This window comes from Rana temporaria, chromosome 4 (genome assembly GCF_905171775.1).
Source record: "Rana temporaria chromosome 4, aRanTem1.1, whole genome shotgun sequence".
Classification (NCBI taxonomy): domain Eukaryota; kingdom Metazoa; phylum Chordata; class Amphibia; order Anura; family Ranidae; genus Rana; species Rana temporaria.
The window spans coordinates 35,253,657-35,275,302 of NC_053492.1; the positions used below are offsets into that span (position 1 = coordinate 35,253,657).

At 50.3% G+C, this 21,646-nt stretch overlaps 46 non-coding genes across 46 annotated transcripts; 22 read left to right on the forward strand and 24 right to left on the reverse strand.

The window, feature by feature from the left end:
• Positions 1-338: 338 nt before the first annotated feature.
• On the reverse strand, positions 339-412 carry TRNAN-GUU. The gene has a single exon. It is a non-coding gene; the product is annotated as a tRNA-Asn (tRNA).
• A 143-nt stretch (positions 413-555) lies between these two features.
• TRNAY-GUA lies at positions 556-641 on the reverse strand. Its single transcript is given in 2 exon segments — positions 556-591; positions 605-641. It is a non-coding gene; the product is annotated as a tRNA-Tyr (tRNA).
• A 272-nt stretch (positions 642-913) lies between these two features.
• TRNAK-CUU lies at positions 914-986 on the forward strand. Its single transcript has one exon. It is a non-coding gene; the product is annotated as a tRNA-Lys (tRNA).
• Positions 987-1,248: 262 nt separating this feature from the next.
• Positions 1,249-1,320, forward strand: TRNAG-UCC. Its single transcript has one exon. It is a non-coding gene; the product is annotated as a tRNA-Gly (tRNA).
• Positions 1,321-1,854: 534 nt separating this feature from the next.
• TRNAN-GUU lies at positions 1,855-1,928 on the reverse strand. Its single transcript has one exon. It is a non-coding gene; the product is annotated as a tRNA-Asn (tRNA).
• Positions 1,929-2,071: 143 nt separating this feature from the next.
• Positions 2,072-2,157, reverse strand: TRNAY-GUA. Its single transcript is given in 2 exon segments — positions 2,072-2,107; positions 2,121-2,157. It is a non-coding gene; the product is annotated as a tRNA-Tyr (tRNA).
• Positions 2,158-2,429: 272 nt separating this feature from the next.
• TRNAK-CUU lies at positions 2,430-2,502 on the forward strand. The gene has a single exon. It is a non-coding gene; the product is annotated as a tRNA-Lys (tRNA).
• Positions 2,503-2,764: 262 nt separating this feature from the next.
• TRNAG-UCC lies at positions 2,765-2,836 on the forward strand. Its single transcript has one exon. It is a non-coding gene; the product is annotated as a tRNA-Gly (tRNA).
• A 534-nt stretch (positions 2,837-3,370) lies between these two features.
• On the reverse strand, positions 3,371-3,444 carry TRNAN-GUU. The gene has a single exon. It is a non-coding gene; the product is annotated as a tRNA-Asn (tRNA).
• A 143-nt stretch (positions 3,445-3,587) lies between these two features.
• Positions 3,588-3,673, reverse strand: TRNAY-GUA. The gene is given in 2 exon segments: positions 3,588-3,623; positions 3,637-3,673. It is a non-coding gene; the product is annotated as a tRNA-Tyr (tRNA).
• Positions 3,674-3,945: 272 nt separating this feature from the next.
• Positions 3,946-4,018, forward strand: TRNAK-CUU. Its single transcript has one exon. It is a non-coding gene; the product is annotated as a tRNA-Lys (tRNA).
• Positions 4,019-4,280: 262 nt separating this feature from the next.
• Positions 4,281-4,352, forward strand: TRNAG-UCC. Its single transcript has one exon. It is a non-coding gene; the product is annotated as a tRNA-Gly (tRNA).
• A 534-nt stretch (positions 4,353-4,886) lies between these two features.
• TRNAN-GUU lies at positions 4,887-4,960 on the reverse strand. Its single transcript has one exon. It is a non-coding gene; the product is annotated as a tRNA-Asn (tRNA).
• Positions 4,961-5,103: 143 nt separating this feature from the next.
• On the reverse strand, positions 5,104-5,189 carry TRNAY-GUA. The gene is given in 2 exon segments: positions 5,104-5,139; positions 5,153-5,189. It is a non-coding gene; the product is annotated as a tRNA-Tyr (tRNA).
• Positions 5,190-5,461: 272 nt separating this feature from the next.
• Positions 5,462-5,534, forward strand: TRNAK-CUU. The gene has a single exon. It is a non-coding gene; the product is annotated as a tRNA-Lys (tRNA).
• Positions 5,535-5,796: 262 nt separating this feature from the next.
• On the forward strand, positions 5,797-5,868 carry TRNAG-UCC. The gene has a single exon. It is a non-coding gene; the product is annotated as a tRNA-Gly (tRNA).
• A 534-nt stretch (positions 5,869-6,402) lies between these two features.
• On the reverse strand, positions 6,403-6,476 carry TRNAN-GUU. The gene has a single exon. It is a non-coding gene; the product is annotated as a tRNA-Asn (tRNA).
• Positions 6,477-6,619: 143 nt separating this feature from the next.
• On the reverse strand, positions 6,620-6,705 carry TRNAY-GUA. The gene is given in 2 exon segments: positions 6,620-6,655; positions 6,669-6,705. It is a non-coding gene; the product is annotated as a tRNA-Tyr (tRNA).
• Positions 6,706-6,977: 272 nt separating this feature from the next.
• On the forward strand, positions 6,978-7,050 carry TRNAK-CUU. Its single transcript has one exon. It is a non-coding gene; the product is annotated as a tRNA-Lys (tRNA).
• Positions 7,051-7,312: 262 nt separating this feature from the next.
• On the forward strand, positions 7,313-7,384 carry TRNAG-UCC. Its single transcript has one exon. It is a non-coding gene; the product is annotated as a tRNA-Gly (tRNA).
• A 534-nt stretch (positions 7,385-7,918) lies between these two features.
• TRNAN-GUU lies at positions 7,919-7,992 on the reverse strand. The gene has a single exon. It is a non-coding gene; the product is annotated as a tRNA-Asn (tRNA).
• A 143-nt stretch (positions 7,993-8,135) lies between these two features.
• On the reverse strand, positions 8,136-8,221 carry TRNAY-GUA. Its single transcript is given in 2 exon segments — positions 8,136-8,171; positions 8,185-8,221. It is a non-coding gene; the product is annotated as a tRNA-Tyr (tRNA).
• A 272-nt stretch (positions 8,222-8,493) lies between these two features.
• TRNAK-CUU lies at positions 8,494-8,566 on the forward strand. The gene has a single exon. It is a non-coding gene; the product is annotated as a tRNA-Lys (tRNA).
• Positions 8,567-8,828: 262 nt separating this feature from the next.
• On the forward strand, positions 8,829-8,900 carry TRNAG-UCC. Its single transcript has one exon. It is a non-coding gene; the product is annotated as a tRNA-Gly (tRNA).
• A 534-nt stretch (positions 8,901-9,434) lies between these two features.
• On the reverse strand, positions 9,435-9,508 carry TRNAN-GUU. Its single transcript has one exon. It is a non-coding gene; the product is annotated as a tRNA-Asn (tRNA).
• A 143-nt stretch (positions 9,509-9,651) lies between these two features.
• Positions 9,652-9,737, reverse strand: TRNAY-GUA. The gene is given in 2 exon segments: positions 9,652-9,687; positions 9,701-9,737. It is a non-coding gene; the product is annotated as a tRNA-Tyr (tRNA).
• Positions 9,738-10,009: 272 nt separating this feature from the next.
• TRNAK-CUU lies at positions 10,010-10,082 on the forward strand. Its single transcript has one exon. It is a non-coding gene; the product is annotated as a tRNA-Lys (tRNA).
• A 262-nt stretch (positions 10,083-10,344) lies between these two features.
• TRNAG-UCC lies at positions 10,345-10,416 on the forward strand. The gene has a single exon. It is a non-coding gene; the product is annotated as a tRNA-Gly (tRNA).
• Positions 10,417-10,950: 534 nt separating this feature from the next.
• TRNAN-GUU lies at positions 10,951-11,024 on the reverse strand. The gene has a single exon. It is a non-coding gene; the product is annotated as a tRNA-Asn (tRNA).
• Positions 11,025-11,167: 143 nt separating this feature from the next.
• TRNAY-GUA lies at positions 11,168-11,253 on the reverse strand. Its single transcript is given in 2 exon segments — positions 11,168-11,203; positions 11,217-11,253. It is a non-coding gene; the product is annotated as a tRNA-Tyr (tRNA).
• Positions 11,254-11,525: 272 nt separating this feature from the next.
• On the forward strand, positions 11,526-11,598 carry TRNAK-CUU. The gene has a single exon. It is a non-coding gene; the product is annotated as a tRNA-Lys (tRNA).
• A 262-nt stretch (positions 11,599-11,860) lies between these two features.
• Positions 11,861-11,932, forward strand: TRNAG-UCC. Its single transcript has one exon. It is a non-coding gene; the product is annotated as a tRNA-Gly (tRNA).
• A 534-nt stretch (positions 11,933-12,466) lies between these two features.
• TRNAN-GUU lies at positions 12,467-12,540 on the reverse strand. The gene has a single exon. It is a non-coding gene; the product is annotated as a tRNA-Asn (tRNA).
• Positions 12,541-12,683: 143 nt separating this feature from the next.
• On the reverse strand, positions 12,684-12,769 carry TRNAY-GUA. The gene is given in 2 exon segments: positions 12,684-12,719; positions 12,733-12,769. It is a non-coding gene; the product is annotated as a tRNA-Tyr (tRNA).
• Positions 12,770-13,041: 272 nt separating this feature from the next.
• TRNAK-CUU lies at positions 13,042-13,114 on the forward strand. The gene has a single exon. It is a non-coding gene; the product is annotated as a tRNA-Lys (tRNA).
• A 262-nt stretch (positions 13,115-13,376) lies between these two features.
• Positions 13,377-13,448, forward strand: TRNAG-UCC. Its single transcript has one exon. It is a non-coding gene; the product is annotated as a tRNA-Gly (tRNA).
• A 534-nt stretch (positions 13,449-13,982) lies between these two features.
• TRNAN-GUU lies at positions 13,983-14,056 on the reverse strand. Its single transcript has one exon. It is a non-coding gene; the product is annotated as a tRNA-Asn (tRNA).
• Positions 14,057-14,199: 143 nt separating this feature from the next.
• Positions 14,200-14,285, reverse strand: TRNAY-GUA. Its single transcript is given in 2 exon segments — positions 14,200-14,235; positions 14,249-14,285. It is a non-coding gene; the product is annotated as a tRNA-Tyr (tRNA).
• Positions 14,286-14,557: 272 nt separating this feature from the next.
• On the forward strand, positions 14,558-14,630 carry TRNAK-CUU. Its single transcript has one exon. It is a non-coding gene; the product is annotated as a tRNA-Lys (tRNA).
• Positions 14,631-14,892: 262 nt separating this feature from the next.
• TRNAG-UCC lies at positions 14,893-14,964 on the forward strand. Its single transcript has one exon. It is a non-coding gene; the product is annotated as a tRNA-Gly (tRNA).
• Positions 14,965-15,498: 534 nt separating this feature from the next.
• TRNAN-GUU lies at positions 15,499-15,572 on the reverse strand. The gene has a single exon. It is a non-coding gene; the product is annotated as a tRNA-Asn (tRNA).
• Positions 15,573-15,715: 143 nt separating this feature from the next.
• TRNAY-GUA lies at positions 15,716-15,801 on the reverse strand. Its single transcript is given in 2 exon segments — positions 15,716-15,751; positions 15,765-15,801. It is a non-coding gene; the product is annotated as a tRNA-Tyr (tRNA).
• Positions 15,802-16,073: 272 nt separating this feature from the next.
• TRNAK-CUU lies at positions 16,074-16,146 on the forward strand. Its single transcript has one exon. It is a non-coding gene; the product is annotated as a tRNA-Lys (tRNA).
• A 262-nt stretch (positions 16,147-16,408) lies between these two features.
• TRNAG-UCC lies at positions 16,409-16,480 on the forward strand. Its single transcript has one exon. It is a non-coding gene; the product is annotated as a tRNA-Gly (tRNA).
• A 534-nt stretch (positions 16,481-17,014) lies between these two features.
• TRNAN-GUU lies at positions 17,015-17,088 on the reverse strand. The gene has a single exon. It is a non-coding gene; the product is annotated as a tRNA-Asn (tRNA).
• Positions 17,089-17,231: 143 nt separating this feature from the next.
• TRNAY-GUA lies at positions 17,232-17,317 on the reverse strand. Its single transcript is given in 2 exon segments — positions 17,232-17,267; positions 17,281-17,317. It is a non-coding gene; the product is annotated as a tRNA-Tyr (tRNA).
• Between the last annotated feature and the right edge of the window lie 4,329 nt (positions 17,318-21,646).

The following is a 21,646-nucleotide window of genomic DNA, read 5'->3' on the forward strand; positions in this document are numbered from 1 at the left end:
CGGCTACCCAGACTGGGTCTTGGTTAAACCTTCACAAGGTCAAGAAAACAAACTGGGGAGAAGAAAGAGAACATTTGGAGAAATATAGTTGTCCCCGCACCCCCCTAAAAGCCACTGGAGTGTGCGAAAAACTCACGAGGCTCTTTAACAACAATTGCGGCCCTGCGTACTTTGAGTCCAGCAATCCATTGGGACAGGAGCACTATCTGTAGTCCACCATGGTGAGAATAATATAACTTGAAGGGTCTCCAGCGAGCGCTTGTTGGATGCTCAATCAGCAGTCATCTTTGTTTTAGACCGAGCCTTCGGGCCCCACTGAGGTGTCGAGAAAACGTGAGCGTCCCTGGGTGGGCTCGAACCACCAACCTTTCGGTTAACAGCCGAACGCGCTAGCCGATTGCGCCACAGAGACTGCACGCTGAGGACACGGGCACCGGCCCGAGGGAGACATAAAATCTAAAGGCAAGGCGCCTAAAAGGCTTCCCAATTGCCCATTTCCACAGTTGACAGATTGCCTTCTAGATAAAGGGGGGAGAGGCAGGTTAAAAGAGGGCGTCCTTCGAGCCGGAATCGAACCAGCGACCTAAGTATTACTTTTCTGACTCTACAGTCCTCCGCTCTACCATCTGAGCTATCGAAGGGTACGCTGGCAAGATCGTGGCACGTGACTCCTTGCATGCAAAGCCGGCGCTTTGCACTTTGCGTTAGTCCTTCTAGCTTGAGGTATTGGTCTGTGCCGCCTCTGCTATGAAAGGTCAAATGCCTTGGCAGGTGTTACGTGGGAAAACCCCAGCTTCATGTTTTGCACAGAGAGAAAACCCGTTTGTTGATCCAAACCAATTAGGCCAAAAGTTAACCAAAAAGTCTTTGGAGCCAGTTGCCAGCGAGAGGTCAGGGTAGGGATAGCGTCCTAGCCCGGCTAGCTCAGTCGGTAGAGCATGAGACTCTTAATCTCAGGGTCGTGGGTTCGAGCCCCACGTTGGGCGTGTGGCATAGCAACGTTTTGGCCCAGTGCGTGGCATTCGAGGAACTTGGTGGAACCCAGCATCTCTAGCTCGTTCATGCGCACCGCACAGTCACGTCTTCCGTTCCCTCTCTACAAATGGGGAAACGTTTCTAGCTTATCTTTCTAGTGGTAAATTCATATGGCGGCACGTCGGCCTTGCGCTCGACGTGTCGTTTGAGTCAGCAGCGCCATAGGGTGATGCTAATTGGATAGAGAGAGTAGCACCTGCACTGGACAGCCTTGCGTTGGTGGTATAGTGGTGAGCATAGCTGCCTTCCAAGCAGTTGACCCGGGTTCGATTCCCGGCCAACGCATTCGAAACCTTTTTTGCCCATGCAAAGCGGCCCTAGCAAAAGACCCAAGCGATCCAGGTCCTCGAAGAGAGCTCCAAAAATATCCTGGCCGCTGGAACGCAAGTTGGGGGTTCTTAGGACGCTGCAACATCGGGCTGACACGGCCACAACAAAAAAGAGTCAACAGACATCTCAGGTGTGCTTTGAAAGCTTGTGGCGGCTACCCAGACTGGGTCTTGGTTAAACCTTCACAAGGTCAAGAAAACAAACTGGGGAGAAGAAAGAGAACATTTGGAGAAATATAGTTGTCCCCGCACCCCCCTAAAAGCCACTGGAGTGTGCGAAAAACTCACGAGGCTCTTTAACAACAATTGCGGCCCTGCGTACTTTGAGTCCAGCAATCCATTGGGACAGGAGCACTATCTGTAGTCCACCATGGTGAGAATAATATAACTTGAAGGGTCTCCAGCGAGCGCTTGTTGGATGCTCAATCAGCAGTCATCTTTGTTTTAGACCGAGCCTTCGGGCCCCACTGAGGTGTCGAGAAAACGTGAGCGTCCCTGGGTGGGCTCGAACCACCAACCTTTCGGTTAACAGCCGAACGCGCTAGCCGATTGCGCCACAGAGACTGCACGCTGAGGACACGGGCACCGGCCCGAGGGAGACATAAAATCTAAAGGCAAGGCGCCTAAAAGGCTTCCCAATTGCCCATTTCCACAGTTGACAGATTGCCTTCTAGATAAAGGGGGGAGAGGCAGGTTAAAAGAGGGCGTCCTTCGAGCCGGAATCGAACCAGCGACCTAAGGATTACTTTTCTGACTCTACAGTCCTCCGCTCTACCATCTGAGCTATCGAAGGGTACGCTGGCAAGATCGTGGCACGTGACTCCTTGCATGCAAAGCCGGCGCTTTGCACTTTGCGTTAGTCCTTCTAGCTTGAGGTATTGGTCTGTGCCACCTCTGCTATGAAAGGTCAAATGCCTTGGCAGGTGTTACGTGGGAAAACCCCAGCTTCATGTTTTGCACAGAGAGAAAACCCGTTTGTTGATCCAAACCAATTAGGCCAAAAGTTAACCAAAAAGTCTTTGGAGCCAGTTGCCAGCGAGAGGTCAGGGTAGGGATAGCGTCCTAGCCCGGCTAGCTCAGTCGGTAGAGCATGAGACTCTTAATCTCAGGGTCGTGGGTTCGAGCCCCACGTTGGGCGTGTGGCATAGCAACGTTTTGGCCCAGTGCGTGGCATTCGAGGAACTTGGTGGAACCCAGCATCTCTAGCTCGTTCATGCGCACCGCACAGTCACGTCTTCCGTTCCCTCTCTACAAATGGGGAAACGTTTCTAGCTTATCTTTCTAGTGGTAAATTCATATGGCGGCACGTCGGCCTTGCGCTCGACGTGTCGTTTGAGTCAGCAGCGCCATAGGGTGATGCTAATTGGATAGAGAGAGTAGCACCTGCACTGGACAGCCTTGCGTTGGTGGTATAGTGGTGAGCATAGCTGCCTTCCAAGCAGTTGACCCGGGTTCGATTCCCGGCCAACGCATTCGAAACCTTTTTTGCCCATGCAAAGCGGCCCTAGCAAAAGACCCAAGCGATCCAGGTCCTCGAAGAGAGCTCCAAAAATATCCTGGCCGCTGGAACGCAAGTTGGGGGTTCTTAGGACGCTGCAACATCGGGCTGACACGGCCACAACAAAAAAGAGTCAACAGACATCTCAGGTGTGCTTTGAAAGCTTGTGGCGGCTACCCAGACTGGGTCTTGGTTAAACCTTCACAAGGTCAAGAAAACAAACTGGGGAGAAGAAAGAGAACATTTGGAGAAATATAGTTGTCCCCGCACCCCCCTAAAAGCCACTGGAGTGTGCGAAAAACTCACGAGGCTCTTTAACAACAATTGCGGCCCTGCGTACTTTGAGTCCAGCAATCCATTGGGACAGGAGCACTATCTGTAGTCCACCATGGTGAGAATAATATAACTTGAAGGGTCTCCAGCGAGCGCTTGTTGGATGCTCAATCAGCAGTCATCTTTGTTTTAGACCGAGCCTTCGGGCCCCACTGAGGTGTCGAGAAAACGTGAGCGTCCCTGGGTGGGCTCGAACCACCAACCTTTCGGTTAACAGCCGAACGCGCTAGCCGATTGCGCCACAGAGACTGCACGCTGAGGACACGGGCACCGGCCCGAGGGAGACATGAAATCTAAAGGCAAGGCGCCTAAAAGGCTTCCCAATTGCCCATTTCCACAGTTGACAGATTGCCTTCTAGATAAAGGGGGGAGAGGCAGGTTAAAAGAGGGCGTCCTTCGAGCCGGAATCGAACCAGCGACCTAAGGATTACTTTTCTGACTCTACAGTCCTCCGCTCTACCATCTGAGCTATCGAAGGGTACGCTGGCAAGATCGTGGCACGTGACTCCTTGCATGCAAAGCCGGCGCTTTGCACTTTGCGTTAGTCCTTCTAGCTTGAGGTCTTGGTCTGTGCCACCTCTGCTATGAAAGGTCAAATGCCTTGGCAGGTGTTACGTGGGAAAACCCCAGCTTCATGTTTTGCACAGAGAGAAAACCCGTTTGTTGATCCAAACCAATTAGGCCAAAAGTTAACCAAAAAGTCTTTGGAGCCAGTTGCCAGCGAGAGGTCAGGGTAGGGATAGCGTCCTAGCCCGGCTAGCTCAGTCGGTAGAGCATGAGACTCTTAATCTCAGGGTCGTGGGTTCGAGCCCCACGTTGGGCGTGTGGCATAGCAACGTTTTGGCCCAGTGCGTGGCATTCGAGGAACTTGGTGGAACCCAGCATCTCTAGCTCGTTCATGCGCACCGCACAGTCACGTCTTCCGTTCCCTCTCTACAAATGGGGAAACGTTTCTAGCTTATCTTTCTAGTGGTAAATTCATATGGCGGCACGTCGGCCTTGCGCTCGACGTGTCGTTTGAGTCAGCAGCGCCATAGGGTGATGCTAATTGGATAGAGAGAGTAGCACCTGCACTGGACAGCCTTGCGTTGGTGGTATAGTGGTGAGCATAGCTGCCTTCCAAGCAGTTGACCCGGGTTCGATTCCCGGCCAACGCATTCGAAACCTTTTTTGCCCATGCAAAGCGGCCCTAGCAAAAGACCCAAGCGATCCAGGTCCTCGAAGAGAGCTCCAAAAATATCCTGGCCGCTGGAACGCAAGTTGGGGGTTCTTAGGACGCTGCAACATCGGGCTGACACGGCCACAACAAAAAAGAGTCAACAGACATCTCAGGTGTGCTTTGAAAGCTTGTGGCGGCTACCCAGACTGGGTCTTGGTTAAACCTTCACAAGGTCAAGAAAACAAACTGGGGAGAAGAAAGAGAACATTTGGAGAAATATAGTTGTCCCCGCACCCCCCTAAAAGCCACTGGAGTGTGCGAAAAACTCACGAGGCTCTTTAACAACAATTGCGGCCCTGCGTACTTTGAGTCCAGCAATCCATTGGGACAGGAGCACTATCTGTAGTCCACCATGGTGAGAATAATATAACTTGAAGGGTCTCCAGCGAGCGCTTGTTGGATGCTCAATCAGCAGTCATCTTTGTTTTAGACCGAGCCTTCGGGCCCCACTGAGGTGTCGAGAAAACGTGAGCGTCCCTGGGTGGGCTCGAACCACCAACCTTTCGGTTAACAGCCGAACGCGCTAGCCGATTGCGCCACAGAGACTGCACGCTGAGGACACGGGCACCGGCCCGAGGGAGACATAAAATCTAAAGGCAAGGCGCCTAAAAGGCTTCCCAATTGCCCATTTCCACAGTTGACAGATTGCCTTCTAGATAAAGGGGGGAGAGGCAGGTTAAAAGAGGGCGTCCTTCGAGCCGGAATCGAACCAGCGACCTAAGGATTACTTTTCTGACTCTACAGTCCTCCGCTCTACCATCTGAGCTATCGAAGGGTACGCTGGCAAGATCGTGGCACGTGACTCCTTGCATGCAAAGCCGGCGCTTTGCACTTTGCGTTAGTCCTTCTAGCTTGAGGTATTGGTCTGTGCCGCCTCTGCTATGAAAGGTCAAATGCCTTGGCAGGTGTTACGTGGGAAAACCCCAGCTTCATGTTTTGCACAGAGAGAAAACCCGTTTGTTGATCCAAACCAATTAGGCCAAAAGTTAACCAAAAAGTCTTTGGAGCCAGTTGCCAGCGAGAGGTCAGGGTAGGGATAGCGTCCTAGCCCGGCTAGCTCAGTCGGTAGAGCATGAGACTCTTAATCTCAGGGTCGTGGGTTCGAGCCCCACGTTGGGCGTGTGGCATAGCAACGTTTTGGCCCAGTGCGTGGCATTCGAGGAACTTGGTGGAACCCAGCATCTCTAGCTCGTTCATGCGCACCGCACAGTCACGTCTTCCGTTCCCTCTCTACAAATGGGGAAACGTTTCTAGCTTATCTTTCTAGTGGTAAATTCATATGGCGGCACGTCGGCCTTGCGCTCGACGTGTCGTTTGAGTCAGCAGCGCCATAGGGTGATGCTAATTGGATAGAGAGAGTAGCACCTGCACTGGACAGCCTTGCGTTGGTGGTATAGTGGTGAGCATAGCTGCCTTCCAAGCAGTTGACCCGGGTTCGATTCCCGGCCAACGCATTCGAAACCTTTTTTGCCCATGCAAAGCGGCCCTAGCAAAAGACCCAAGCGATCCAGGTCCTCGAAGAGAGCTCCAAAAATATCCTGGCCGCTGGAACGCAAGTTGGGGGTTCTTAGGACGCTGCAACATCGGGCTGACACGGCCACAACAAAAAAGAGTCAACAGACATCTCAGGTGTGCTTTGAAAGCTTGTGGCGGCTACCCAGACTGGGTCTTGGTTAAACCTTCACAAGGTCAAGAAAACAAACTGGGGAGAAGAAAGAGAACATTTGGAGAAATATAGTTGTCCCCGCACCCCCCTAAAAGCCACTGGAGTGTGCGAAAAACTCACGAGGCTCTTTAACAACAATTGCGGCCCTGCGTACTTTGAGTCCAGCAATCCATTGGGACAGGAGCACTATCTGTAGTCCACCATGGTGAGAATAATATAACTTGAAGGGTCTCCAGCGAGCGCTTGTTGGATGCTCAATCAGCAGTCATCTTTGTTTTAGACCGAGCCTTCGGGCCCCACTGAGGTGTCGAGAAAACGTGAGCGTCCCTGGGTGGGCTCGAACCACCAACCTTTCGGTTAACAGCCGAACGCGCTAGCCGATTGCGCCACAGAGACTGCACGCTGAGGACACGGGCACCGGCCCGAGGGAGACATAAAATCTAAAGGCAAGGCGCCTAAAAGGCTTCCCAATTGCCCATTTCCACAGTTGACAGATTGCCTTCTAGATAAAGGGGGGAGAGGCAGGTTAAAAGAGGGCGTCCTTCGAGCCGGAATCGAACCAGCGACCTAAGGATTACTTTTCTGACTCTACAGTCCTCCGCTCTACCATCTGAGCTATCGAAGGGTACGCTGGCAAGATCGTGGCACGTGACTCCTTGCATGCAAAGCCGGCGCTTTGCACTTTGCGTTAGTCCTTCTAGCTTGAGGTCTTGGTCTGTGCCGCCTCTGCTATGAAAGGTCAAATGCCTTGGCAGGTGTTACGTGGGAAAACCCCAGCTTCATGTTTTGCACAGAGAGAAAACCCGTTTGTTGATCCAAACCAATTAGGCCAAAAGTTAACCAAAAAGTCTTTGGAGCCAGTTGCCAGCGAGAGGTCAGGGTAGGGATAGCGTCCTAGCCCGGCTAGCTCAGTCGGTAGAGCATGAGACTCTTAATCTCAGGGTCGTGGGTTCGAGCCCCACGTTGGGCGTGTGGCATAGCAACGTTTTGGCCCAGTGCGTGGCATTCGAGGAACTTGGTGGAACCCAGCATCTCTAGCTCGTTCATGCGCACCGCACAGTCACGTCTTCCGTTCCCTCTCTACAAATGGGGAAACGTTTCTAGCTTATCTTTCTAGTGGTAAATTCATATGGCGGCACGTCGGCCTTGCGCTCGACGTGTCGTTTGAGTCAGCAGCGCCATAGGGTGATGCTAATTGGATAGAGAGAGTAGCACCTGCACTGGACAGCCTTGCGTTGGTGGTATAGTGGTGAGCATAGCTGCCTTCCAAGCAGTTGACCCGGGTTCGATTCCCGGCCAACGCATTCGAAACCTTTTTTGCCCATGCAAAGCGGCCCTAGCAAAAGACCCAAGCGATCCAGGTCCTCGAAGAGAGCTCCAAAAATATCCTGGCCGCTGGAACGCAAGTTGGGGGTTCTTAGGACGCTGCAACATCGGGCTGACACGGCCACAACAAAAAAGAGTCAACAGACATCTCAGGTGTGCTTTGAAAGCTTGTGGCGGCTACCCAGACTGGGTCTTGGTTAAACCTTCACAAGGTCAAGAAAACAAACTGGGGAGAAGAAAGAGAACATTTGGAGAAATATAGTTGTCCCCGCACCCCCCTAAAAGCCACTGGAGTGTGCGAAAAACTCACGAGGCTCTTTAACAACAATTGCGGCCCTGCGTACTTTGAGTCCAGCAATCCATTGGGACAGGAGCACTATCTGTAGTCCACCATGGTGAGAATAATATAACTTGAAGGGTCTCCAGCGAGCGCTTGTTGGATGCTCAATCAGCAGTCATCTTTGTTTTAGACCGAGCCTTCGGGCCCCACTGAGGTGTCGAGAAAACGTGAGCGTCCCTGGGTGGGCTCGAACCACCAACCTTTCGGTTAACAGCCGAACGCGCTAGCCGATTGCGCCACAGAGACTGCACGCTGAGGACACGGGCACCGGCCCGAGGGAGACATAAAATCTAAAGGCAAGGCGCCTAAAAGGCTTCCCAATTGCCCATTTCCACAGTTGACAGATTGCCTTCTAGATAAAGGGGGGAGAGGCAGGTTAAAAGAGGGCGTCCTTCGAGCCGGAATCGAACCAGCGACCTAAGGATTACTTTTCTGACTCTACAGTCCTCCGCTCTACCATCTGAGCTATCGAAGGGTACGCTGGCAAGATCGTGGCACGTGACTCCTTGCATGCAAAGCCGGCGCTTTGCACTTTGCGTTAGTCCTTCTAGCTTGAGGTCTTGGTCTGTGCCGCCTCTGCTATGAAAGGTCAAATGCCTTGGCAGGTGTTACGTGGGAAAACCCCAGCTTCATGTTTTGCACAGAGAGAAAACCCGTTTGTTGATCCAAACCAATTAGGCCAAAAGTTAACCAAAAAGTCTTTGGAGCCAGTTGCCAGCGAGAGGTCAGGGTAGGGATAGCGTCCTAGCCCGGCTAGCTCAGTCGGTAGAGCATGAGACTCTTAATCTCAGGGTCGTGGGTTCGAGCCCCACGTTGGGCGTGTGGCATAGCAACGTTTTGGCCCAGTGCGTGGCATTCGAGGAACTTGGTGGAACCCAGCATCTCTAGCTCGTTCATGCGCACCGCACAGTCACGTCTTCCGTTCCCTCTCTACAAATGGGGAAACGTTTCTAGCTTATCTTTCTAGTGGTAAATTCATATGGCGGCACGTCGGCCTTGCGCTCGACGTGTCGTTTGAGTCAGCAGCGCCATAGGGTGATGCTAATTGGATAGAGAGAGTAGCACCTGCACTGGACAGCCTTGCGTTGGTGGTATAGTGGTGAGCATAGCTGCCTTCCAAGCAGTTGACCCGGGTTCGATTCCCGGCCAACGCATTCGAAACCTTTTTTGCCCATGCAAAGCGGCCCTAGCAAAAGACCCAAGCGATCCAGGTCCTCGAAGAGAGCTCCAAAAATATCCTGGCCGCTGGAACGCAAGTTGGGGGTTCTTAGGACGCTGCAACATCGGGCTGACACGGCCACAACAAAAAAGAGTCAACAGACATCTCAGGTGTGCTTTGAAAGCTTGTGGCGGCTACCCAGACTGGGTCTTGGTTAAACCTTCACAAGGTCAAGAAAACAAACTGGGGAGAAGAAAGAGAACATTTGGAGAAATATAGTTGTCCCCGCACCCCCCTAAAAGCCACTGGAGTGTGCGAAAAACTCACGAGGCTCTTTAACAACAATTGCGGCCCTGCGTACTTTGAGTCCAGCAATCCATTGGGACAGGAGCACTATCTGTAGTCCACCATGGTGAGAATAATATAACTTGAAGGGTCTCCAGCGAGCGCTTGTTGGATGCTCAATCAGCAGTCATCTTTGTTTTAGACCGAGCCTTCGGGCCCCACTGAGGTGTCGAGAAAACGTGAGCGTCCCTGGGTGGGCTCGAACCACCAACCTTTCGGTTAACAGCCGAACGCGCTAGCCGATTGCGCCACAGAGACTGCACGCTGAGGACACGGGCACCGGCCCGAGGGAGACATAAAATCTAAAGGCAAGGCGCCTAAAAGGCTTCCCAATTGCCCATTTCCACAGTTGACAGATTGCCTTCTAGATAAAGGGGGGAGAGGCAGGTTAAAAGAGGGCGTCCTTCGAGCCGGAATCGAACCAGCGACCTAAGGATTACTTTTCTGACTCTACAGTCCTCCGCTCTACCATCTGAGCTATCGAAGGGTACGCTGGCAAGATCGTGGCACGTGACTCCTTGCATGCAAAGCCGGCGCTTTGCACTTTGCGTTAGTCCTTCTAGCTTGAGGTATTGGTCTGTGCCGCCTCTGCTATGAAAGGTCAAATGCCTTGGCAGGTGTTACGTGGGAAAACCCCAGCTTCATGTTTTGCACAGAGAGAAAACCCGTTTGTTGATCCAAACCAATTAGGCCAAAAGTTAACCAAAAAGTCTTTGGAGCCAGTTGCCAGCGAGAGGTCAGGGTAGGGATAGCGTCCTAGCCCGGCTAGCTCAGTCGGTAGAGCATGAGACTCTTAATCTCAGGGTCGTGGGTTCGAGCCCCACGTTGGGCGTGTGGCATAGCAACGTTTTGGCCCAGTGCGTGGCATTCGAGGAACTTGGTGGAACCCAGCATCTCTAGCTCGTTCATGCGCACCGCACAGTCACGTCTTCCGTTCCCTCTCTACAAATGGGGAAACGTTTCTAGCTTATCTTTCTAGTGGTAAATTCATATGGCGGCACGTCGGCCTTGCGCTCGACGTGTCGTTTGAGTCAGCAGCGCCATAGGGTGATGCTAATTGGATAGAGAGAGTAGCACCTGCACTGGACAGCCTTGCGTTGGTGGTATAGTGGTGAGCATAGCTGCCTTCCAAGCAGTTGACCCGGGTTCGATTCCCGGCCAACGCATTCGAAACCTTTTTTGCCCATGCAAAGCGGCCCTAGCAAAAGACCCAAGCGATCCAGGTCCTCGAAGAGAGCTCCAAAAATATCCTGGCCGCTGGAACGCAAGTTGGGGGTTCTTAGGACGCTGCAACATCGGGCTGACACGGCCACAACAAAAAAGAGTCAACAGACATCTCAGGTGTGCTTTGAAAGCTTGTGGCGGCTACCCAGACTGGGTCTTGGTTAAACCTTCACAAGGTCAAGAAAACAAACTGGGGAGAAGAAAGAGAACATTTGGAGAAATATAGTTGTCCCCGCACCCCCCTAAAAGCCACTGGAGTGTGCGAAAAACTCACGAGGCTCTTTAACAACAATTGCGGCCCTGCGTACTTTGAGTCCAGCAATCCATTGGGACAGGAGCACTATCTGTAGTCCACCATGGTGAGAATAATATAACTTGAAGGGTCTCCAGCGAGCGCTTGTTGGATGCTCAATCAGCAGTCATCTTTGTTTTAGACCGAGCCTTCGGGCCCCACTGAGGTGTCGAGAAAACGTGAGCGTCCCTGGGTGGGCTCGAACCACCAACCTTTCGGTTAACAGCCGAACGCGCTAGCCGATTGCGCCACAGAGACTGCACGCTGAGGACACGGGCACCGGCCCGAGGGAGACATAAAATCTAAAGGCAAGGCGCCTAAAAGGCTTCCCAATTGCCCATTTCCACAGTTGACAGATTGCCTTCTAGATAAAGGGGGGAGAGGCAGGTTAAAAGAGGGCGTCCTTCGAGCCGGAATCGAACCAGCGACCTAAGGATTACTTTTCTGACTCTACAGTCCTCCGCTCTACCATCTGAGCTATCGAAGGGTACGCTGGCAAGATCGTGGCACGTGACTCCTTGCATGCAAAGCCGGCGCTTTGCACTTTGCGTTAGTCCTTCTAGCTTGAGGTCTTGGTCTGTGCCGCCTCTGCTATGAAAGGTCAAATGCCTTGGCAGGTGTTACGTGGGAAAACCCCAGCTTCATGTTTTGCACAGAGAGAAAACCCGTTTGTTGATCCAAACCAATTAGGCCAAAAGTTAACCAAAAAGTCTTTGGAGCCAGTTGCCAGCGAGAGGTCAGGGTAGGGATAGCGTCCTAGCCCGGCTAGCTCAGTCGGTAGAGCATGAGACTCTTAATCTCAGGGTCGTGGGTTCGAGCCCCACGTTGGGCGTGTGGCATAGCAACGTTTTGGCCCAGTGCGTGGCATTCGAGGAACTTGGTGGAACCCAGCATCTCTAGCTCGTTCATGCGCACCGCACAGTCACGTCTTCCGTTCCCTCTCTACAAATGGGGAAACGTTTCTAGCTTATCTTTCTAGTGGTAAATTCATATGGCGGCACGTCGGCCTTGCGCTCGACGTGTCGTTTGAGTCAGCAGCGCCATAGGGTGATGCTAATTGGATAGAGAGAGTAGCACCTGCACTGGACAGCCTTGCGTTGGTGGTATAGTGGTGAGCATAGCTGCCTTCCAAGCAGTTGACCCGGGTTCGATTCCCGGCCAACGCATTCGAAACCTTTTTTGCCCATGCAAAGCGGCCCTAGCAAAAGACCCAAGCGATCCAGGTCCTCGAAGAGAGCTCCAAAAATATCCTGGCCGCTGGAACGCAAGTTGGGGGTTCTTAGGACGCTGCAACATCGGGCTGACACGGCCACAACAAAAAAGAGTCAACAGACATCTCAGGTGTGCTTTGAAAGCTTGTGGCGGCTACCCAGACTGGGTCTTGGTTAAACCTTCACAAGGTCAAGAAAACAAACTGGGGAGAAGAAAGAGAACATTTGGAGAAATATAGTTGTCCCCGCACCCCCCTAAAAGCCACTGGAGTGTGCGAAAAACTCACGAGGCTCTTTAACAACAATTGCGGCCCTGCGTACTTTGAGTCCAGCAATCCATTGGGACAGGAGCACTATCTGTAGTCCACCATGGTGAGAATAATATAACTTGAAGGGTCTCCAGCGAGCGCTTGTTGGATGCTCAATCAGCAGTCATCTTTGTTTTAGACCGAGCCTTCGGGCCCCACTGAGGTGTCGAGAAAACGTGAGCGTCCCTGGGTGGGCTCGAACCACCAACCTTTCGGTTAACAGCCGAACGCGCTAGCCGATTGCGCCACAGAGACTGCACGCTGAGGACACGGGCACCGGCCCGAGGGAGACATAAAATCTAAAGGCAAGGCGCCTAAAAGGCTTCCCAATTGCCCATTTCCACAGTTGACAGATTGCCTTCTAGATAAAGGGGGGAGAGGCAGGTTAAAAGAGGGCGTCCTTCGAGCCGGAATCGAACCAGCGACCTAAGGATTACTTTTCTGACTCTACAGTCCTCCGCTCTACCATCTGAGCTATCGAAGGGTACGCTGGCAAGATCGTGGCACGTGACTCCTTGCATGCAAAGCCGGCGCTTTGCACTTTGCGTTAGTCCTTCTAGCTTGAGGTCTTGGTCTGTGCCGCCTCTGCTATGAAAGGTCAAATGCCTTGGCAGGTGTTACGTGGGAAAACCCCAGCTTCATGTTTTGCACAGAGAGAAAACCCGTTTGTTGATCCAAACCAATTAGGCCAAAAGTTAACCAAAAAGTCTTTGGAGCCAGTTGCCAGCGAGAGGTCAGGGTAGGGATAGCGTCCTAGCCCGGCTAGCTCAGTCGGTAGAGCATGAGACTCTTAATCTCAGGGTCGTGGGTTCGAGCCCCACGTTGGGCGTGTGGCATAGCAACGTTTTGGCCCAGTGCGTGGCATTCGAGGAACTTGGTGGAACCCAGCATCTCTAGCTCGTTCATGCGCACCGCACAGTCACGTCTTCCGTTCCCTCTCTACAAATGGGGAAACGTTTCTAGCTTATCTTTCTAGTGGTAAATTCATATGGCGGCACGTCGGCCTTGCGCTCGACGTGTCGTTTGAGTCAGCAGCGCCATAGGGTGATGCTAATTGGATAGAGAGAGTAGCACCTGCACTGGACAGCCTTGCGTTGGTGGTATAGTGGTGAGCATAGCTGCCTTCCAAGCAGTTGACCCGGGTTCGATTCCCGGCCAACGCATTCGAAACCTTTTTTGCCCATGCAAAGCGGCCCTAGCAAAAGACCCAAGCGATCCAGGTCCTCGAAGAGAGCTCCAAAAATATCCTGGCCGCTGGAACGCAAGTTGGGGGTTCTTAGGACGCTGCAACATCGGGCTGACACGGCCACAACAAAAAAGAGTCAACAGACATCTCAGGTGTGCTTTGAAAGCTTGTGGCGGCTACCCAGACTGGGTCTTGGTTAAACCTTCACAAGGTCAAGAAAACAAACTGGGGAGAAGAAAGAGAACATTTGGAGAAATATAGTTGTCCCCGCACCCCCCTAAAAGCCACTGGAGTGTGCGAAAAACTCACGAGGCTCTTTAACAACAATTGCGGCCCTGCGTACTTTGAGTCCAGCAATCCATTGGGACAGGAGCACTATCTGTAGTCCACCATGGTGAGAATAATATCACTTGAAGGGTCTCCAGCGAGCGCTTGTTGGATGCTCAATCAGCAGTCATCTTTGTTTTAGACCGAGCCTTCGGGCCCCACTGAGGTGTCGAGAAAACGTGAGCGTCCCTGGGTGGGCTCGAACCACCAACCTTTCGGTTAACAGCCGAACGCGCTAGCCGATTGCGCCACAGAGACTGCACGCTGAGGACACGGGCACCGGCCCGAGGGAGACATGAAATCTAAAGGCAAGGCGCCTAAAAGGCTTCCCAATTGCCCATTTCCACAGTTGACAGATTGCCTTCTAGATAAAGGGGGGAGAGGCAGGTTAAAAGAGGGCGTCCTTCGAGCCGGAATCGAACCAGCGACCTAAGGATTACTTTTCTGACTCTACAGTCCTCCGCTCTACCATCTGAGCTATCGAAGGGTACGCTGGCAAGATCGTGGCACGTGACTCCTTGCATGCAAAGCCGGCGCTTTGCACTTTGCGTTAGTCCTTCTAGCTTGAGGTCTTGGTCTGTGCCACCTCTGCTATGAAAGGTCAAATGCCTTGGCAGGTGTTACGTGGGAAAACCCCAGCTTCATGTTTTGCACAGAGAGAAAACCCGTTTGTTGATCCAAACCAATTAGGCCAAAAGTTAACCAAAAAGTCTTTGGAGCCAGTTGCCAGCGAGAGGTCAGGGTAGGGATAGCGTCCTAGCCCGGCTAGCTCAGTCGGTAGAGCATGAGACTCTTAATCTCAGGGTCGTGGGTTCGAGCCCCACGTTGGGCGTGTGGCATAGCAACGTTTTGGCCCAGTGCGTGGCATTCGAGGAACTTGGTGGAACCCAGCATCTCTAGCTCGTTCATGCGCACCGCACAGTCACGTCTTCCGTTCCCTCTCTACAAATGGGGAAACGTTTCTAGCTTATCTTTCTAGTGGTAAATTCATATGGCGGCACGTCGGCCTTGCGCTCGACGTGTCGTTTGAGTCAGCAGCGCCATAGGGTGATGCTAATTGGATAGAGAGAGTAGCACCTGCACTGGACAGCCTTGCGTTGGTGGTATAGTGGTGAGCATAGCTGCCTTCCAAGCAGTTGACCCGGGTTCGATTCCCGGCCAACGCATTCGAAACCTTTTTTGCCCATGCAAAGCGGCCCTAGCAAAAGACCCAAGCGATCCAGGTCCTCGAAGAGAGCTCCAAAAATATCCTGGCCGCTGGAACGCAAGTTGGGGGTTCTTAGGACGCTGCAACATCGGGCTGACACGGCCACAACAAAAAAGAGTCAACAGACATCTCAGGTGTGCTTTGAAAGCTTGTGGCGGCTACCCAGACTGGGTCTTGGTTAAACCTTCACAAGGTCAAGAAAACAAACTGGGGAGAAGAAAGAGAACATTTGGAGAAATATAGTTGTCCCCGCACCCCCCTAAAAGCCACTGGAGTGTGCGAAAAACTCACGAGGCTCTTTAACAACAATTGCGGCCCTGCGTACTTTGAGTCCAGCAATCCATTGGGACAGGAGCACTATCTGTAGTCCACCATGGTGAGAATAATATAACTTGAAGGGTCTCCAGCGAGCGCTTGTTGGATGCTCAATCAGCAGTCATCTTTGTTTTAGACCGAGCCTTCGGGCCCCACTGAGGTGTCGAGAAAACGTGAGCGTCCCTGGGTGGGCTCGAACCACCAACCTTTCGGTTAACAGCCGAACGCGCTAGCCGATTGCGCCACAGAGACTGCACGCTGAGGACACGGGCACCGGCCCGAGGGAGACATAAAATCTAAAGGCAAGGCGCCTAAAAGGCTTCCCAATTGCCCATTTCCACAGTTGACAGATTGCCTTCTAGATAAAGGGGGGAGAGGCAGGTTAAAAGAGGGCGTCCTTCGAGCCGGAATCGAACCAGCGACCTAAGGATTACTTTTCTGACTCTACAGTCCTCCGCTCTACCATCTGAGCTATCGAAGGGTACGCTGGCAAGATCGTGGCACGTGACTCCTTGCATGCAAAGCCGGCGCTTTGCACTTTGCGTTAGTCCTTCTAGCTTGAGGTATTGGTCTGTGCCGCCTCTGCTATGAAAGGTCAAATGCCTTGGCAGGTGTTACGTGGGAAAACCCCAGCTTCATGTTTTGCACAGAGAGAAAACCCGTTTGTTGATCCAAACCAATTAGGCCAAAAGTTAACCAAAAAGTCTTTGGAGCCAGTTGCCAGCGAGAGGTCAGGGTAGGGATAGCGTCCTAGCCCGGCTAGCTCAGTCGGTAGAGCATGAGACTCTTAATCTCAGGGTCGTGGGTTCGAGCCCCACGTTGGGCGTGTGGCATAGCAACGTTTTGGCCCAGTGCGTGGCATTCGAGGAACTTGGTGGAACCCAGCATCTCTAGCTCGTTCATGCGCACCGCACAGTCACGTCTTCCGTTCCCTCTCTACAAATGGGGAAACGTTTCTAGCTTATCTTTCTAGTGGTAAATTCATATGGCGGCACGTCGGCCTTGCGCTCGACGTGTCGTTTGAGTCAGCAGCGCCATAGGGTGATGCTAATTGGATAGAGAGAGTAGCACCTGCACTGGACAGCCTTGCGTTGGTGGTATAGTGGTGAGCATAGCTGCCTTCCAAGCAGTTGACCCGGGTTCGATTCCCGGCCAACGCATTCGAAACCTTTTTTGCCCATGCAAAGCGGCCCTAGCAAAAGACCCAAGCGATCCAGGTCCTCGAAGAGAGCTCCAAAAATATCCTGGCCGCTGGAACGCAAGTTGGGGGTTCTTAGGACGCTGCAACATCGGGCTGACACGGCCACAACAAAAAAGAGTCAACAGACATCTCAGGTGTGCTTTGAAAGCTTGTGGCGGCTACCCAGACTGGGTCTTGGTTAAACCTTCACAAGGTCAAGAAAACAAACTGGGGAGAAGAAAGAGAACATTTGGAGAAATATAGTTGTCCCCGCACCCCCCTAAAAGCCACTGGAGTGTGCGAAAAACTCACGAGGCTCTTTAACAACAATGGCGGCCCTGCGTACTTTGAGTCCAGCAATCCATTGGGACAGGAGCACTATCTGTAGTCCACCATGGTGAGAATAATATAACTTGAAGGGTCTCCAGCGAGCGCTTGTTGGATGCTCAATCAGCAGTCATCTTTGTTTTAGACCGAGCCTTCGGGCCCCACTGAGGTGTCGAGAAAACGTGAGCGTCCCTGGGTGGGCTCGAACCACCAACCTTTCGGTTAACAGCCGAACGCGCTAGCCGATTGCGCCACAGAGACTGCACGCTGAGGACACGGGCACCGGCCCGAGGGAGACATAAAATCTAAAGGCAAGGCGCCTAAAAGGCTTCCCAATTGCCCATTTCCACAGTTGACAGATTGCCTTCTAGATAAAGGGGGGAGAGGCAGGTTAAAAGAGGGCGTCCTTCGAGCCGGAATCGAACCAGCGACCTAAGGATTACTTTTCTGACTCTACAGTCCTCCGCTCTACCATCTGAGCTATCGAAGGGTACGCTGGCAAGATCGTGGCACGTGATCCCCTGGCGCTTTGCACTTTGCATTAGCACTTAATCAGAACTAGATTAAGGGTTTTGGAGAGGAAAAGGTCATTGACAGAAGTTAGTTTGTTGAAGACTGAGTGGTCATTCCAGAGGGATCATGAAAGAGGGGGGCTGACTTTTAGGATCAGGAATTTGGTTGAGAAGGTGGGAGTTACGACTACTGTTAAAGGAAGTAGACAGCCAATTTTGGGGTGGGAATTGGGTGGGGGAGGGCTGGGGTTTGGTGCAATGTCCTCAGACATTATGAGTAGTAGGAGGGTGAGGGTTGTAAGGCAGGAGTGGGATTTATTGGAGGGCAGATGCTGTAGTGGAATGGAAGTGGTGATACTGTGTGGGCTTAGAATGAGCAGGAGGTGATAAGTGCTGTAATATTGAGTGGGTAGAAGAGAGGGAGATATGTACAGGTTGCTGCCTAGAGAGGGGTATAAAGAAATTTGAATTTGAGGAGAGTGGTTGTTATAGCAAAGATTATTGTGAGCATGTTGGAGGGTGTGGAGAGGGAAATAGAAGGAAGGCTGAGGAATGTTAGAGGATGAAGGGGAACTTCCTGTAAATTAAGTGTAGAACATTGTCTGTACTTGCTTTTTTGTTGCAGTGCCTTAGTCAAAGTGCCCGTGTACAAGTGCCAAACACTTGTCGCCGGAGTGACACTTTGCGCAAGGAGTGGCCAGCCCAAACCCTCGCCAGCCGTCCCTAGAAATGAACTACATTTATACTGGGATGTGTGGGGGGAAATTCACAATTATTCAATTAGGAGCTGATAAAGCCAGGCTTGTGGGGGGGGTGGGGTTTACAACTGGCCTGGACAGAGTGCATTGTAAAAGGGGGCAACAGGATAAGGTTAAATGTTTGATCTTGTCCAGGGCAGCATAATACAAAATAAGTGACACTTTCAAAAATAAACAAACAAGCAAATATAGACAACATTTTCAAATTCGGCCTTAGTAAGGCAAAATTAGAGTTCAGTTATGCAATGTAGTCCAATGTTTAAGAGTAGAGTGGAGTCTGTGCAGTTACCAGAGGGTATGAAGAGTCAGGTGGGAAATTGCAGACAGGTAGATTGACTTTTTATGTTGCAGGGAAAATCTAGGCAGCGCTTGGTGTAGCTCTGATAGCCATGAGCACTAAAGGCAACCTCACATCCTAGTCTTTACCTGATTTTTTTAAAAACTTCTTCAGGATGTAGACAATGGACTTGTTATAGTGCTCTACTGATCCACTAGATGCTGGACAATAGGCAATGTGTAATTTCCTTTTGGACACCCAAAATGTTCCAGATTTTTTCCCATTTTAGATATTACCTCACTTGTAAAATGCTGACCCTGATCCAAATCAATTCTTAATGGTAGACCAAATCTGGAAAATACATCATTAATAAGCAAATGGGCGCATGTTTCAGCAGTTTTATTATGAGCCGGTAAACACTCTACCCATTTTGTAAACACGCAAGTAACGGTTAACATGTATTTGTTTCCCCTGGATGACTTTGTGACAGGACCTATAAAGTCAATCTGTATGTCGGACCATGGTCTTCTCTGAAGTGGGGCACACTGAATGGGACCTTGAGTTTGTAATTGGGAACAGATTAGACAACCTTGACAATAGGTTTGGACATCTTTCAACATGTGAGGCCAATATGCATAATCACGTAGCAATTTGTAGGTAATCTTCTCACCTCAGTGACCTGCTGTAGGTGCATCATCAGCATGTTGTAACATTAGGCCTCTAAACACAGTAGGGTTCGCCTGCCCCTGACAGTGACTCAAGCTGGGCATCGCCGCTTAGTGAAGGATTGGCTCGGGCGGCTCGGCTGCTCTCAGCTGCTCTATTCCTGCAATGGGAACTGAGTTCCTGCTGTGAAAAAAGTGCAGGAACTCCGTTACCACGCGTTCCCGCAGGACTTGAGCCCTGTCCGTAAGTTATGTGCTGACGATATAAAGAGATATTTGGTGGCAATGGTACACAATGACAAAAGACAACAGCTGTAGTCAGATTCCATCCAAAGGTGGTGTGTCAGGGATTTTTACGGCAGCAATAGAGACTACTTGTGTCCATGGCTGGACACGAGGGCAACTCGACTGACCCAAGCATGTATATATATATATATATATATATATATATAGATCATGATGGAAAAACAAACACGCCCATAAGGAACTAGTAGCTAGAGAGGGAGATCATGCTACAACATCAAAAACAACGTGAAATGCAGTACATACTATGGGTGTTAGTATCAAATGCAGATGGACTAACGACAGGGGACCATGTGAGCACCCTCCTGGTGCCAAAGTACCCAAGGAGTAAATCCCCAAAAATTCCTGTTGGCATAGATATTTAAAATGTTCAGCCGCGGGGAGTGACTTTGAGATAGATTCTATAACCCAGACTTTGAGGCCTACCATAGATTTATTGTGATGAAGCAGAAAATGTTTAGGGACACTGAGATGAGCCTTTTTAAATGAAAACACGGTGTTCACCAAAATGTGCCCTGAGGTTCTCCATAGGTAGAATAGCCCACATGGACACGTAAGGCAATATACAGTTGTGGTCAAAAGTTTTGAGAATGACACAAATATTAGTTTTCACAAAGTTTGCTGCTAAACTGCTTTTAGATCGTTGTTTCAGTTGTATCTGTGATGTAGTGAAATATAATTACACGCACTTCCTACGTTTTAAAGGCTTTTATCAACAATTACATGACTTTTATGCAAAGAGTCAGTATTTGCAGTGTTGGCCCTTCTTTTTCAGGACCTCTGCAATTCAACTGGGCATGCTCTTAATCAACTTCTGGGCCAATTCCTGACTGATAGCAACCCATGGCAAAGTAGACAGTAATTTAAATAACATTTTTACCTTAATAAATAGAAAAAAGACAGCAGACAACTTAGTGGATATTAAAGGCCGCAGTTGTTTATTATTGGTTTCAAAATAATAATTAGTGGGTAAGCATTCAATAAATAAAGATATAAATTAAAAATATAAATAAGCTTTAGCAAGCCTAGCCACTATGGCTCAGGCTGCAAACACAAATTACCCACAAGACAGGTGGTTTTAGGACCACCTGCCACAACACCCCACCTCGCGGCCAAATCCACACAAGAACTTAAGTCTGCATTAAAAATATCTAGCCCAATATTGGACAAATGGACACCATCCGATCTATACAGGCCTGAAACATCCCCTTCCAACTCCGTGTGCCTAAAGGAAAACATCCCCAGACCTGAAAGTAATTTAGAGACCGCCCTATTTATCCTTTTCCTAATTTTTTCTACTGGGCGCCTAGATAGGGGGGAGAGCCAAATCAGCCTTTGCACTATTTCAGAAAATATTATCATAGAATGAGGAAAAATCAGCTGAAACTTAAGTAAATCATCCCTAATGCTAAAAATGATATCTAATGTTTTGCGCTGACCAACATCATTTCCCCCAAGATGAATGATTAACACATCAGGTGGAGGGAAATTACAAATAAGCCTAGACAATTCCGCATTGAGATTCGACCACAACATGCCCCTCCTCCCACTCCAATAAACCTTAAACTTATCAACATCTAAACCTAAGTTGACCATGTAAACTCTTTGCTGAGCTCTTAGATGCGCCCAATGAACAAACGAATGTCCGACGATCCAAACAATTCGTAAGTGCCCTAAAACGATCAAAACTAATGAATAGGGCGAACATATAAAAAATAGCTATTAGATTTCCATCTACCTATCTTTTTAATCATATTAACATCCAAACCCAACCTTGAAGCCTCAGTAGCAGCTCCAATTCTAAACGAGTGGGAAGTAAGATGGGCTTGATCCAAACTCAACAACTTTAAACATTTCTTAAGCACACTAGTAAACTGAAATTTTGTAAGTGGCCGGCCAGATTCATGAATAAAAAAATTGAAACTCCCTATGGGCCTAATTGAAGAGTACTTGCTAATTAGATGGACAGGGTAAACCATAGAACTATCCCAGGCATCCAATTGCAACCAAGAACCTCTCCCAAATTGATCGGTTTTAGACTTACATATTAAAATTCTAATAGACCTATCTGTGATAACAATATCTTCTGATTTGATGGAAATTAGCTCGGAGACCCTGAGCACCGCAAAAAACATGACGGAAATAACTGTTTGAAAAAGCATGGATTCAAAAGCCGAAAAACAAACCTTATCAGTGACCATACATAGATCGCCTAAAATTTTGGGAGTGATAGGTTTGCGAGCATCAGCTTAAAAAATCTCTTTCTTGTAACCTTTAAAAGCCTGTTTAACAGAAAAAAATTGC